Source organism: Leuciscus leuciscus, assembly GCF_965113295.1.
Source record: "Leuciscus leuciscus genome assembly, chromosome: 25".
In the NCBI taxonomy this organism is placed as follows: Eukaryota; Metazoa; Chordata; class Actinopteri; order Cypriniformes; family Leuciscidae; genus Leuciscus; species Leuciscus leuciscus.
The window spans coordinates 14957048-14969915 of record NC_138724.1 but is presented as its reverse complement, the minus strand read 5'-3'; the positions used below and the strand labels follow the sequence as shown (position 1 = coordinate 14969915).

Here is a 12868-nt window from a genome sequence, read left to right as displayed (position 1 = left end):
AAAAATTGGATCTAAAAATTATGTTGTTAATTGTAATTATTCTATAATAATAAGTTATTATTGTAGGATTTTATAATCGTTTCTGTCACGGCATGGTTGCAGAAGGGATGAAAAAAGGCAGGATCTAAACGCAGCAGTTTTTCTTTATTAAACACTAACTCAAAATATCAAACTCTCATTTCAGAATCTTTACACGAAGCAAACAGTACAACCATGTTACTGCAACGAGATCGGAACAACGGAGAAACTGAAAACAAGCTCTATATTGTATATACTGTACGAACGTTAACAAAGGGAGGAAACGAGAAACAGGTGAACCAAGTTAACCAAACAACGAATAACCATGGAAACTAACGTAAGATCTAGGTGTAAACTACAAACTACAAAAATGTGAATGTGTGAAAACAATGATGTCATGCGCATGCGAATTACATTTTTAGTCTATAGGCGCGTAGTTTCTTTACAAAGTGACATCGCCACCTACTGGCCTGGCATGAATAATACATCGTTTTTAGTTGTTTTTGCAAATCCATGTGAATGGGGATCGTTTTGACGTCGTCTGTACACAAAAAATGCCAAGGACAAACTTTTCCATTTTTAGTATATCTTTGTTGTGTAAACATACCCCAATAGGTCCAAATCAAACTCAAACATAACGTGACAGTTTCGAACTAATACTACATACCTTCTTTTTAACATAAGAGTGTGTGCGGCCATTTATAATTAGAAAGTGTGAGACTTCCGGTGTCATTCGCTTGTGGGTATTTTAGCTAAACAGAAACAATCTGTAATGCTGCTTAGTTATCATAGAATTTCCATTTATTAGCGTAATTATAAACACACTTGTTTGTGGCACAAGTAGTTATACCATTTACTGCATTTTGTTATTCTTCTAGTTAATTACATACAGCGGCTAATAAATCATAAGTCTAGCACATTCACAGAAAATAGCTTACTTCCATTTTGCTAAATAAGGTGGATAGCGCAAAGTATCTTTAAATGTGTAAAAAAAAAAAAAAAAAACATAGGTTCTTACTTAAGAATACTGGTCCGTACTTATGCAATTTATTTTCCTTCTACTTTTTGAGGAATATCCCTAGACAGACTCATCTATCTATCCGTGTAAATTCAGCGAGTGAGTCAGTGAGTATGATATGCATGGACACTGGGCGTCTTATCAGCGTCCAGCAGGACAGGCTAATCTCACTCGAAACCGCCACCTGCGTTACTTCTCTCCTCCCGCTGCCAAACACCGAACAACACAACCCATCACTGAAAATCCATCTCTCTAATTTAACATTTTGCTGCTCATTTTAGTCGAGTAAAAAAAGTGTAATATGATGTCAAATGTGACGAGCTACACATTTTGATTTGTGACTGATGACATGTGAACCTAGCATAACAGCTAAAGTAGTTTTCAAAGAGCCATAAGTGTGGTAATCTCTAGTGGAGGGAGGAAAAATGCCTAAAAATTTTATAAAGACACCAACCAATTTAGTGGTTGGACACCAAGTCAATTATCTTCATATGCCTTATAAATATAAATAAATACATAAAGATGCATCAGGATTTTGTTTCAGAATCAGAATTTCTGAATTGTGGGGTGCCTAAAGATGACAGTGTCAGGAGAATGAACGAGACGCAACAAACAATTTCCAGTTATCTGGTTTTAAACGAACGCAGCCCTCAGACGGGAAGGGAAGTAGGAAAGGTTGCAGGAGCTCCATCTGCATGCTGGTCTGGACAAGAAACGCATCCCAGCTTTCAGTGGAGCGGAGAATGGAAAAGTCCAGTGATGTAACAGCTGCTAAATGCAGGCATTCCACATCTCAGTTTCCCTTGCTCACAGTTTCCCCGCTGAGCCTTCCCTCGGTTTCTTCTGCTCTCCGTTCCAGTGCTCTGATTACAAACACTGATGAGGCGGAGCGTTGAGGAGGACTTTTGTTAAACTGTCTCCAAAAATAGACCTCTTTCCAAGACGAAAGTGTCTGTACAGTGTCTGCATATGGTTATGAGGTCATATCCCTCAACGAACCCAAAACCAGCTAATCATTAAGGCCCGCAAATTTGAGACCTGACTTTGAGGGAGGAAAATTCCAGACTAGTGATTTACCATTCAACTTTGAATTAGTAGATTGTGCTGCTGTTTTGCCCGGAAAGACAAGATAGGTATCGTTCTAGCAGAACCTAAAAAAACTTTGGAAATATTGATGGTTTTCTAACAAATTTCAAACACTTCCTGTTAGCCGAGCCCACAATTTCCATCTTTTGTTGAACCAATGTTGATATTTCCAGTCCAATTTGGCAACAGATTGCAATTCCAATTGGTGCTGGTATTAGTGCGGAAATTACATGCACGGTTAGCCTGGGAAAACCCAGACAAACTTCCGGCAAATTTAGATTTGCTCTGCAAGTAGTCTGGCAAAGAGCCCATTCAAGCCGATATCTAATCCGTCCGAATCGAGGCACCAATCAGAAACGTTGAGGAGGGTGACGATCGCTCTGATTGGTTTTAGGTCTATCCAATTGCACCCAGAGGCATTTGAGCGACGTCCGTTGGTGAAGCGCACCAACTTTTAAATGCATTATTATATTCAAATTGCAAACACATGAGGACAGTCTCCATGAAAGACCCACTGGCAGATGAACGTGCTACTACATTTCTCTCCGAAACGGTAGGAAATTAAATTAGATTTAATAGAGGATTTTAACTGTGACAAGATGATTGACAGGGCAGTTTACGTGACAGGATGCACGCGACAGATCCGTCCGATAAAAAGAGTACAAACTTTTATGGCGTAGTGTAACTTGGGCAAATTGGGATGCAGCATATGGCTTTACACGATGACGATCGCTCTGATTGGTTTTAGGTCTATCCAATTGCGCCCAGAGGCATTTGAGCGACGTCCGTTGGTGACGCCCCTTTGGAAATGAGTTATTAATGAAGCTTTGCCAGACCATAACTCAGTTACTACTGAAAATGGTCTGGTTTTAACCAGGCTAACGCACGGTAACTCAAACATAAAAGTGCCGTGTCTATCTAATCTACTTTATTCAAGCTTTTTTTCAAACCAGTCCAACTCTTTCCATTCTCTCAAAACACATCTTACGCATTCCTATCAGTAAAATGCTCAATCCAAAAGTTCCTCTAGCATTATTTCATAACTATATTTAAATACAGGAGCGAATCCCTGTAATCCCCTAAATTATCGCACTCTCAAAGTGCAGCTTACGCATTCCTAGTAAAATGCTCCATGTGAAAGTTTCTCTAGCTTGAATTCATCCTAAAAAGCTCTGCAAAACTCTGTTTAGTTCTCAATTGCCAAATTCTGCTAAATTGTAACAACCACATTTAAATACAGAAACTTCCTACATTACTCCTTCCTCACTCGCATCGAATGTATTCCTCTGTAAAATGCTCCGTTTTCCACACTTTTAAAATGCATCTTACACATTCATGTCAGTAAAAAGCTCCAATGTAGATGACATCAGTTAGCCAATCATTTGATACAATCCATTTTGAATTAGCAACTATGCACATTAATGTTTGTCAATTTCTAGTAAACTACAGTCGACAGAAGCTATATATTTTGATTATACTCACACACAGACAAGCTGTGCTTAATCTAAGCCGGATCCTGTTCTGGAAAATGTCAGATTTGGGATTTTTGCGTTCCGGCATTGCATCTGAGGCAGTACAAATTAAGCAGTGCAGACAAAGTAACAGTGTCTAAAAGCGATACTAGTTTGATAGTTCGATTTAGTTCGAAAACTCTGGAAAACTCTTTTTAATTCTCAGTTGCCATATACTGCTAAATTTTACCATAACAATCATATTTAAATACAGGAGTGAATACCTACAAAATAACTGAATCAAAATTTGACACAATTTTAGCATCTTTTGGCTGTAAAGCAGAAGTGTAGATGCCATCAATTAGCCAGTCATTTGGTTTTATAATAATAAAATAAAATAAAAACAGTAAACTACAGATGACAGAAGCGATAGCCTATATTTTGATTTTACAAGTACACTTGTGTAACGGAGGCAAGCTAGTAAGAGCTGTGTGGGTAAACCTCATTCCCTTGGCCTCAAGAGGCGCACAACCGGCTGACGCTAGACTTTAGGTCTTTAGTGTTCTTGTTTGTTCCCGCCTCCAATGCCGGAGACCACGTTTTGAATACCTCTCAGGGGTGCGTATCCCGTACAACGCCGTAACTCGCTGCTTAACTACCATAGTACACTGCATCGTTGAAGAAATCAACTAGCTTGCACATGCGCACTTGACTGCGCTTTGAATCTCTTGACAAACTAAAAGACGTAAATTCACATTTGTATGTATTCTAAATAAAAGATAGATTGTACTGAAGCTAGTAAGCTAGTAAGACCTGTGCGTGTAAACCTCACTCCCATGGCGTCAAGAGGCGCACTAGGAACTGTGGTCTTTAACGTCCTTGTTGGCGGACCATGCTGGAGACCCCGGTTCAAATCCCGCTTGGAGCGGGTCGAGTAGGATCAGTTACACTTGCACCTCAGACAAAAAGTGTCCAAAACAGATAGTAGTTTGATAGTTCACATCTAGTTTGTTTTGGTTCTGCACACACTACACAGCTGTCTGATTGGGAGAGGATTTGGCTCCAGAATAACCAAAATCTGTGTGTACAGAACAGAATTAAACACTCAGAAGAAGAGTGACAACCCTATTAACCTGCCGTGTGTACATGGCCATTGGAAAAGTGATTTTTAAGACTATCGGTTGATATAGAAACACAACAGGAAATGCAGTTGTGCAAAGCACCACATCCTCTCTCTCTCTCCACCCTTTCTATTTGCGTATCCTAGCTGCACTATCTCAGCAAGACCCAATATCCTGTTTTGGCTGTAAAATAGTTGTTTTAACCCTTCACCCCGCCTGGCCCATTTGTCAAGGAGAGAATGAACAATATCCCAGCGGCCAAATCCTAATACGGGACAAACAGGGTTGAACTTGAGCCGGAATGTCGACGAGAGAAGGTCCTATCCCAGATAAGTTAGTTTTTCCTCAAAGTCAAGGTGGACAGATGGTGGTAGGGTTTTGGAGCCGATGCTGTTGTTCTTGCCTCTCATGTGAGATCATCAGAATGAAACTGTCCTTTTTATAAACCGAAACCCTCTCAAAGGAACACGGCTTTCCGCACAGAACACTTACATTCATTGGGGTTCAGAGCAGCCGAGTGTGTATCATTATCATTAACGTCTATTGTTGCTCAGATCTGGCACACGGAAGAACAAAGACTCACCGTGACCCGGCTCTTGAACCAGGGTAACATTGGATGACACCGATATGAGCGCTTTCAATTAGACAGGCTCCACAGTGCTGCAGGCACAGGAGGGAGAGAGCGAGCAGGGTGATGTGACAGAAATTAAGCTTGTTACAAACTAATTTCAACTTCGCTTCATCGAAACTTGCATTACCACTCCCTCTCTCTCTCTCTCGTTCTCTCACTAGAGGCATTTGCATATCCCAGGTAAACTGGGGAATAAAGACAGCGGATCCAATTAATCCTCTTGGGAGCTAATTAGTTACAATTAAATTTCTGCTTCACTTGTTGTACAGGAGTGTGCAGTAAACACGTAACGAATATGTAAAACTTGCCCGTTTTTCACCCAAACTATTAATGTATTCTCACGGAAAAAACAACAACACTGAGTACACCTTTTCAGAGGCAGATAATAATTTTGCACTTTGGATAGACTTTCATATTCACATACTGTATATATATATATATATATATATATATATATATATATATATACATACATACATACATATATATTATATATATATGTATGTATGTATGTATGTATGTATGAATATATGTATGTATGTATGTATGTATATATATATATATATATATAAATAATGTATGTATGTATGTATGTATGTATATATGTGAATATGAAAGTCTATCCAAAGTGCAAAATTATTATCTGCCTCTGAGAGTGTTGTTGTCTTTTATATATATATAAATATATATATATATATATATATATATATATATATATATATATATATATATATATATATATAAATACAATTTATAAATAAAATTTAAGTCAATAATAATAATAACAATAATAATAGTAAGTTCACAGTTCTTTGATGTCAGTTAATGGTCACATGACATCCAGGTAACCAAATAAAAAAAAATTGAGTTAGTCTTTTACATTTTTATCATGTAACTAATAAATATCTTCCAATAAACTAACAAACCCCCTGTAAAACTGGAAAACCCTGACATAATGTAATATTTAACGCACTTCATGTTGTTGATAAAGTGTTTTTGTATTTTTATATCAATATGTTACAAGATTATCCAATTACAATCAATGTGATAAACAAGTTAGGTCAAAAGTAATCTAAAAGTAATCCAAAAGCAGTCCAGTTACATTACCTTAAATGTGTAATCGATTGGATTACGTTACTAACAAAATTTTGTGTGATGTAATTCGGAATCAGTAATGTACTACAATTTGTAAGTAATCTACCCAGCGCTGTCCATTAATAAATCTCAACTGACACACACACAGGTGTGTCGAGTGTCTCTATATTGTCATCACCCATCAACTTTGATTTCCGCGTGTCACACCATCCCACCACGTGTCACTTCCTGTTATGCCATGCAGGGAGTGACAGAGTCAGCGCAGGCCGCCCTGTCACACCTCACCTCAGTAACAACAAACAAACAAAGGAGAAGAGAAAAGACGCTGGGAGACATAAGGAAACACAAAGAGATGCGGGAAGACAGATGGAGACGAGACACGCATACATAAACAACGATGTTGTCACTTAAGAGATTAAATTGTATTAAATGCTAATACTGTGACACACCTCAGACATCTGATAAAAAAAATCGTAGTCACTTAGATGGACAGGATAGAGCAGAAATAGATCGATATTTCAATGAAGTGCCGCTGTCTGGGACACGTGCCACGTATATATGAAAATGTAGCCGTGATTCTCTTAGAGTCGTTTTAAAAGCTCTGACGGGCCATCAAAGCGGGATCTGAAAGATAGAAAATAGACGATCATGACTCTTTTCACACCTTGTCAGTACGACTAGCCTCTACATCAGAAGGTAGAGGGTAAATCTTTCTCTTTTTTTTTCCCACAGAGGGATCGGGCTGCTCACTTTGCACATGGAGATGGCTGACAGTGCGCTTGTTAAGAAAACTGTCACCTTAAATCAATAGGAATTCATTCTTTATGCTGGTAATAAGTGAAGAGGGTGTTCATGGGGAGTTTAACCAAGAGTTCATTTGTGACGGAACCGCAGTAGGTACAGTATGTATATCATTTTGTGATTCAGACACATGATAATCATGTTCTGCAAGAAATCTGTGTTGTGTGTGACAATATAGTAATCAAATTATAATGAACTATGTGTACTTAATGTGACTTAACATGGGGAGAAGCTAATTACTACACATTGTTTTTGTTAATTCTTTCATAATTCTATAATTAAATTATATAAATTATATTATATCATCTAAAATAACTCCTTGACTTGCGTGATTTCCAATGTTTGGATTTATCATGCTGTTAAACTAATCTAATGCAGAAGTTTGCACATTTTTGTAACGGCAAAGAACAACCAAATATGATGATTTCCTTACCTAATGATGCCTATGTAGGCAGCTCACTAGGTTTAGGAACAATCATGGACACTGCAATGTAAGGTTTCTCCCTTTAATTAGCCGAACCGTCCCGACGAGACTTCATGCAAAATAATACAGCCAATTATGAATTTCACCAGGCCTGAAATGACAGCCAACTTTAAGTATGCAGATTGTGCGATGATTTCAAAGAAATCCAAACGTACAGCATTACAGGACACATGAAAGAGGAGAGAGGTGCCGAAGGCCTGATTGCAAAAAGGTTACATCATCCAAACAAACCAAGACAAGTCGAGTCGCGTCTACGCATACAATTTGCTGCTGCATCAGTATTACGTTAAGACAATGGGCCGTCTTCACCGCCGAACACCGGTTTCAGCAGTCTTGCACGCTGTGCTTTGCTCTCGTGTTAAGGGAACAGTTTAAACGCTGTGGATTTCAACAGATAAAGCAGTAGGAATTTTAAACTAGTATGTGCCGTCACATAGACAAAAGCACTCTTACACAGGTATATGCCGACTGAACACACAACACAGCTGCAGGGGTCTAATTAGGTGTCCTTACAACAAGTTTTGGGGAAAAAGAAAAGAACAAGTTAGCATGAGAAGGAAAAAATGCCAGTGAACTAACATTCTTCACTTCGTTTTTTTTTATAGTTTTGTTCCTGGAAAAGTTCAAGGAAAATCATTTCTGCAAACGAAACAGAAAGCTACCTGATGAATAAAGTGTAATAAGACTTTAGCAATTAAAATGTTATAAAATAAGCAAAAAATGTCAGGGCATGTCAAAACCTAAGGGCCCAAAAAACACCTCAAACTACAGAGGGTTAAACCCTGACAAAACAAAACAAAACAAACAAACAAAATCAAGACAAAAACATAAAAAACATAAAAAACAAAAGACAAAACAAACAAAACGGGGAAAAACAAAACATAAAAACAAAAGACAACGAAAGCAAACTATTTAAAAAAACATAAAAATAAAAAAACAAATGACAAAATGCAAAACCAAAACATTAAAAAAAACAACAACAAAAAACAAGACAAACACAAAAAAGACAACAAAAAGACAAAAACAAAACAAAAGTAGACCAAACAAAAAAGTAGACAAAAACAAAATAAGACAAAACAATAACAAAAGAAAAAGAAAAAAGAATAGAAAAAAATTCAAAATAAAATAAAGCAGTTTCTTAAACACAGGTAAAGTCAGATGGACGAAGGCTGGTCTCGACCCTAACATCTGGTCAGAGGGGCGTAAGGGAGGGAAGAACTTTAAAAAGTTAAATAATTAAGTGTTAAAACGCACTCTGCTCAAATTAATTATGTGTTTCTTGAGACGGTACAGAATGGTAAATATTTGAGTTGGTCAGAGTTTGTCTGTGGTTAGACGACTGAAAGTCTCTGGAAATGAAATTAAAACAGAGACATGGAAATACGTGTGCTTGCATAACCGTTAATATTCCTGTAGTTAGGGACATCATTAAAAAATTACCCAGACTTGAACTTAATATCAGTTCAGTTCAGTTTATATGTAATAAAACGTCTGTTTATTAGTCCTAAGTAGTATCTAATTCACAAATAGATAAATACGATATTTTTCTTTATGACAGTTTATATTTTACACATTAAAATGCCAATATTACTATTTGATAATTAACATTATACAAGTTTATATAATATAAAAAATAATACAAGGAAAATGTTGACTATCAAACAAGATTACTGGAAACAAGTCAACTCAGCCATTAAAATATACAGCCAAGTATAGATAAATCTACATACGATTTCATATAGATTTGAAACCGTTCAAACACAAACCAACACTTCTGTTATGCATCAGAGTCTCACATTTCCAACGATTCTTCGAAACAAACCACACATCTACAGATTTATATCGTCAAACCCGAACCAGATTACAGCCCTTGGTAAGAAGCCCCTCCTCCAAAAATACCTCAAAAATCTTCCCACAAAACCCTAGTCACCTCTGACTGAGCCTGAGGGAAAACCGGGCAGAAAAACCCAAGACTGATATATATGACAAGAACACACAGAGAACTGGCAGATGGATGGATTGATGGCTTCTGAAAGAAAGAGAGCGAGAGTGGAAACGAGGCAAGAAAAACGAGCGGCAAACTTTCTTTGTCCTATGCCTTCTCCGTCCGCACAGATGCGCGCTGGAGCCGGTGCAGCTGGCTGCCTGACAAATAGGAAAAAATAGTCCAATTTGAGCTGGTCGTTAGCAGTTCGGAGTAGCGCATTCCAGATAAATGAGCGCCCGCCTCAGGAATGGCAGGAGAATCTCTTGAAGCATTCCTGAGAGACTGGGCCTGTATTACGGCACCCCCTTCCCCGTGCCTTCGATCTGCCCGGCCCGGCCCAGCCCGGATACAGCAGAGGTCACCTTGCCGCTCCGCTCCTGCCGGGGTTCTTATTTTTACCATTACACCCCCCTTCTTACGCACAAACACACACACACTTCTAGTAGTCTGTGCCCCATTAGTCCAGCTACTAACTGAAAATGCCACAAAAGTGTAGAATATGCTATTTTGTTTCCCCCTGAAGTCCACATAAGACACATTAAATCAGTCATCATTTTGTTTGTTTATATAATGTTTTTTTAGTTGTTTTTTTTTTACAAATTTGTATTGTATTATTTGTACTTTTGTACACACGTGCTAACCAAGCTCAATGCGACAAGTTAACAAATTTCACTGAATGTGAAACTACCTCGACATGGAAACTACAGCCAATCAGAAGATACTTAATGTTTAAATATCTTAATGATTTTTAATAAATATATTTAATGTTAAAATGTTAAAATGTTTTTGAGGAGCAGTATTTTGAACCAAAGACATTTCACAGTGCATACAATAAAAAAAAATGTAACAGAAAAAAATATATAATACACACACACATATATATATATATATATATACACTTTTTTTTTTTACTTTTTTTTATTTTTATTTGAGTTCAAGTTTAACAATTTTGTTTCATGCTTTTAGCACTTTTAATAACTTTTGTTGTTGTTTTAAATATTCATTTTTAGCTTTAATTTATTCGTTTTTTCAGTTTTAGTCATTTTACTTCAACTTGTATTTCATTACAGTTCTAATTTTCGCTTAAGTTTCTTTAAGTTTAAGTTTTTCATCTAAAATGTATATTTTCAGTTAGTTGACAAGACAACATTTCTAATTTTCATTTCAGTTTTTACGTTTAAACTTCGCCTATAATTTTTACATTTTATTTCAGTTTATTTAAATAAAAAACCTGAATAGTTTTAGTTAAATGCCAACACTGCACCACAGAAATGGAAACAAAGCATTTGACAAAATGTCCTTTTACATTTTGTAGTTGAGTAGTATAACATTTTTATTTTTTATTTTATTGTATCTGCCACCCTTTCACTTTGTGCCTGTTTTTGCTACTGTACCTTTAAGACATGCTTATAACCTATGTTTAGCAACAATTCACATTGTTCGTTTGAATGCGAAAAGTTGCTAAATCCTGAACAGGTGTTGATATGTAAATGTAAGCATCCATATGTTAATAACCTCATGATTATGATGATCTCTGAACAAGCTTTCTTTTTTTTCCAGAAAGGGTCTTTTACACTTACAGTTAGTCTACATCAAACTCCTTTATTTCAAAAGAGTAAAGCTAGTTTTCATAATATAGACCTAGCCTACTTCTCAGATAAAACCTTGTTTGAAGAGACTTAATATGATATAATGGCCTCTCCTCAGCACAGGCCAGGATATAGAGCACAGAAAGCGAGAGGAGGGAAAAAAGGAAGAAGAAAAGAGAAAAAGAGAGATGGTGAGACAGAGGAGCAGCATAACAGCCGACTCCATCTGCTATGGCTAGGTGAAGGGTAGAGAGTGCACTCCATTAAAAACGTCTGTGAGGGGCTGAAAGGAGTCAAACACTCAGTCTGGCATTTTGACTCTGAAGTTCCCTCGCTGCAGCTTCAGCGCGTGTGCTGCCAGGGACACACTTCCTCTGAGGGAAATCTCTGGAGGCCTAAAGATGTCATAGAGACTTCCAGCAGGTGAGAATACGGTCTGTGCCTCTGTCAGTCGAGGTAATGAACACCGGCACGTTCGGCCCTGCTTGTGATTGAGTTCCACTTACAAAACAAAACTTATAAAATAGTAAAACAAAAAGATTAAAATGAGCATGCTAATTGCTAATGCTAACCCATTGTGTTGGGCTCTTAAAGGGATCGTTCACCTGAAAATGAAAATTAGCCCGATTTACTCACCCTCAAGTCATTATAGGTGTTTATGACTTTCTTCTTTCAGGTGAATACAATCGGAGTTCTATAAAAAAATGTCCTGGCTCTTCCAAGCTTTATAATGGCAGTGAATAGCTGTTTTTGAAGTCCATAAAAGTGCATCTATCCATCATAAAAGTGCTCCACACTGCTCCCGGGAGTTAATAAAGGCCTTCTGAAGTGAAGCGATGCGTTTGTGTAAGAAAAATATCCATATTTAAAACTTAATAAAGTAAAATGACTAGCTTCCGGCCAAACGAACATACGGAACCGACGTCACATGTTGCATAAGTTGCGCTTTAGTTTTTTTTGCCGGATGCTTGAATTTGACTTTGTTGAATATTTTTCTTATACAAGCTCATCGCTTTTATCGGCCTTTATTAACCCCCCGGAGCAGTGTGGAGCACTTTTATGATGGATAGATGCACTTTTATGGACTTCAAAACAGAAACAGCTATTTACTGCCATTATAAAGCATGGAAGAGCCAGGACATTTTTTAATATAACTCTGATTGTATTCGTCTGAAAGAAGAATGTCATATACACCTAGGATGACTTGAGGGTGAGTAAATTATGGGCTAATTTTCATTTTTGGGTGAACTATCCCTTTAAAGATCTAAAGCAGACTTTCTGTTTCATACATACTGTAACAAATCTCTATTATATTACGTTTGGCTGGTCGCTTTCACACATGAAATCTGTTAGCAGATTAGCATTTCCAGTAAATGTGGACCCTGTTTCAATGGATGACTTGCAGTGTGCCCTTTGCTCGAGCATGTCTCTGAAGTGTACCAGACCATACAACGTCCCAATTGTCATTTTATGAGTCAGAAAAGCTTTAAAAAGTAATAGTGCAGCGCTACAAAACTTGACTGTGCTAACTGTCTTTGCAAATTGCGCATGACACTTTTTAGATGCAACAGTCAAACTAGGTCTGCA

At 37.3% G+C, this 12868-nt stretch overlaps 1 protein-coding gene across 2 annotated transcripts in view; it reads right to left on the bottom strand.

Annotated features, from left to right (window-relative positions):
* The window catches only part of roraa (RAR-related orphan receptor A, paralog a), a 302985-nt gene that overhangs the window by 198309 nt on the left and 91808 nt on the right, over positions 1-12868 (bottom strand). The window lies entirely within an intron of this gene.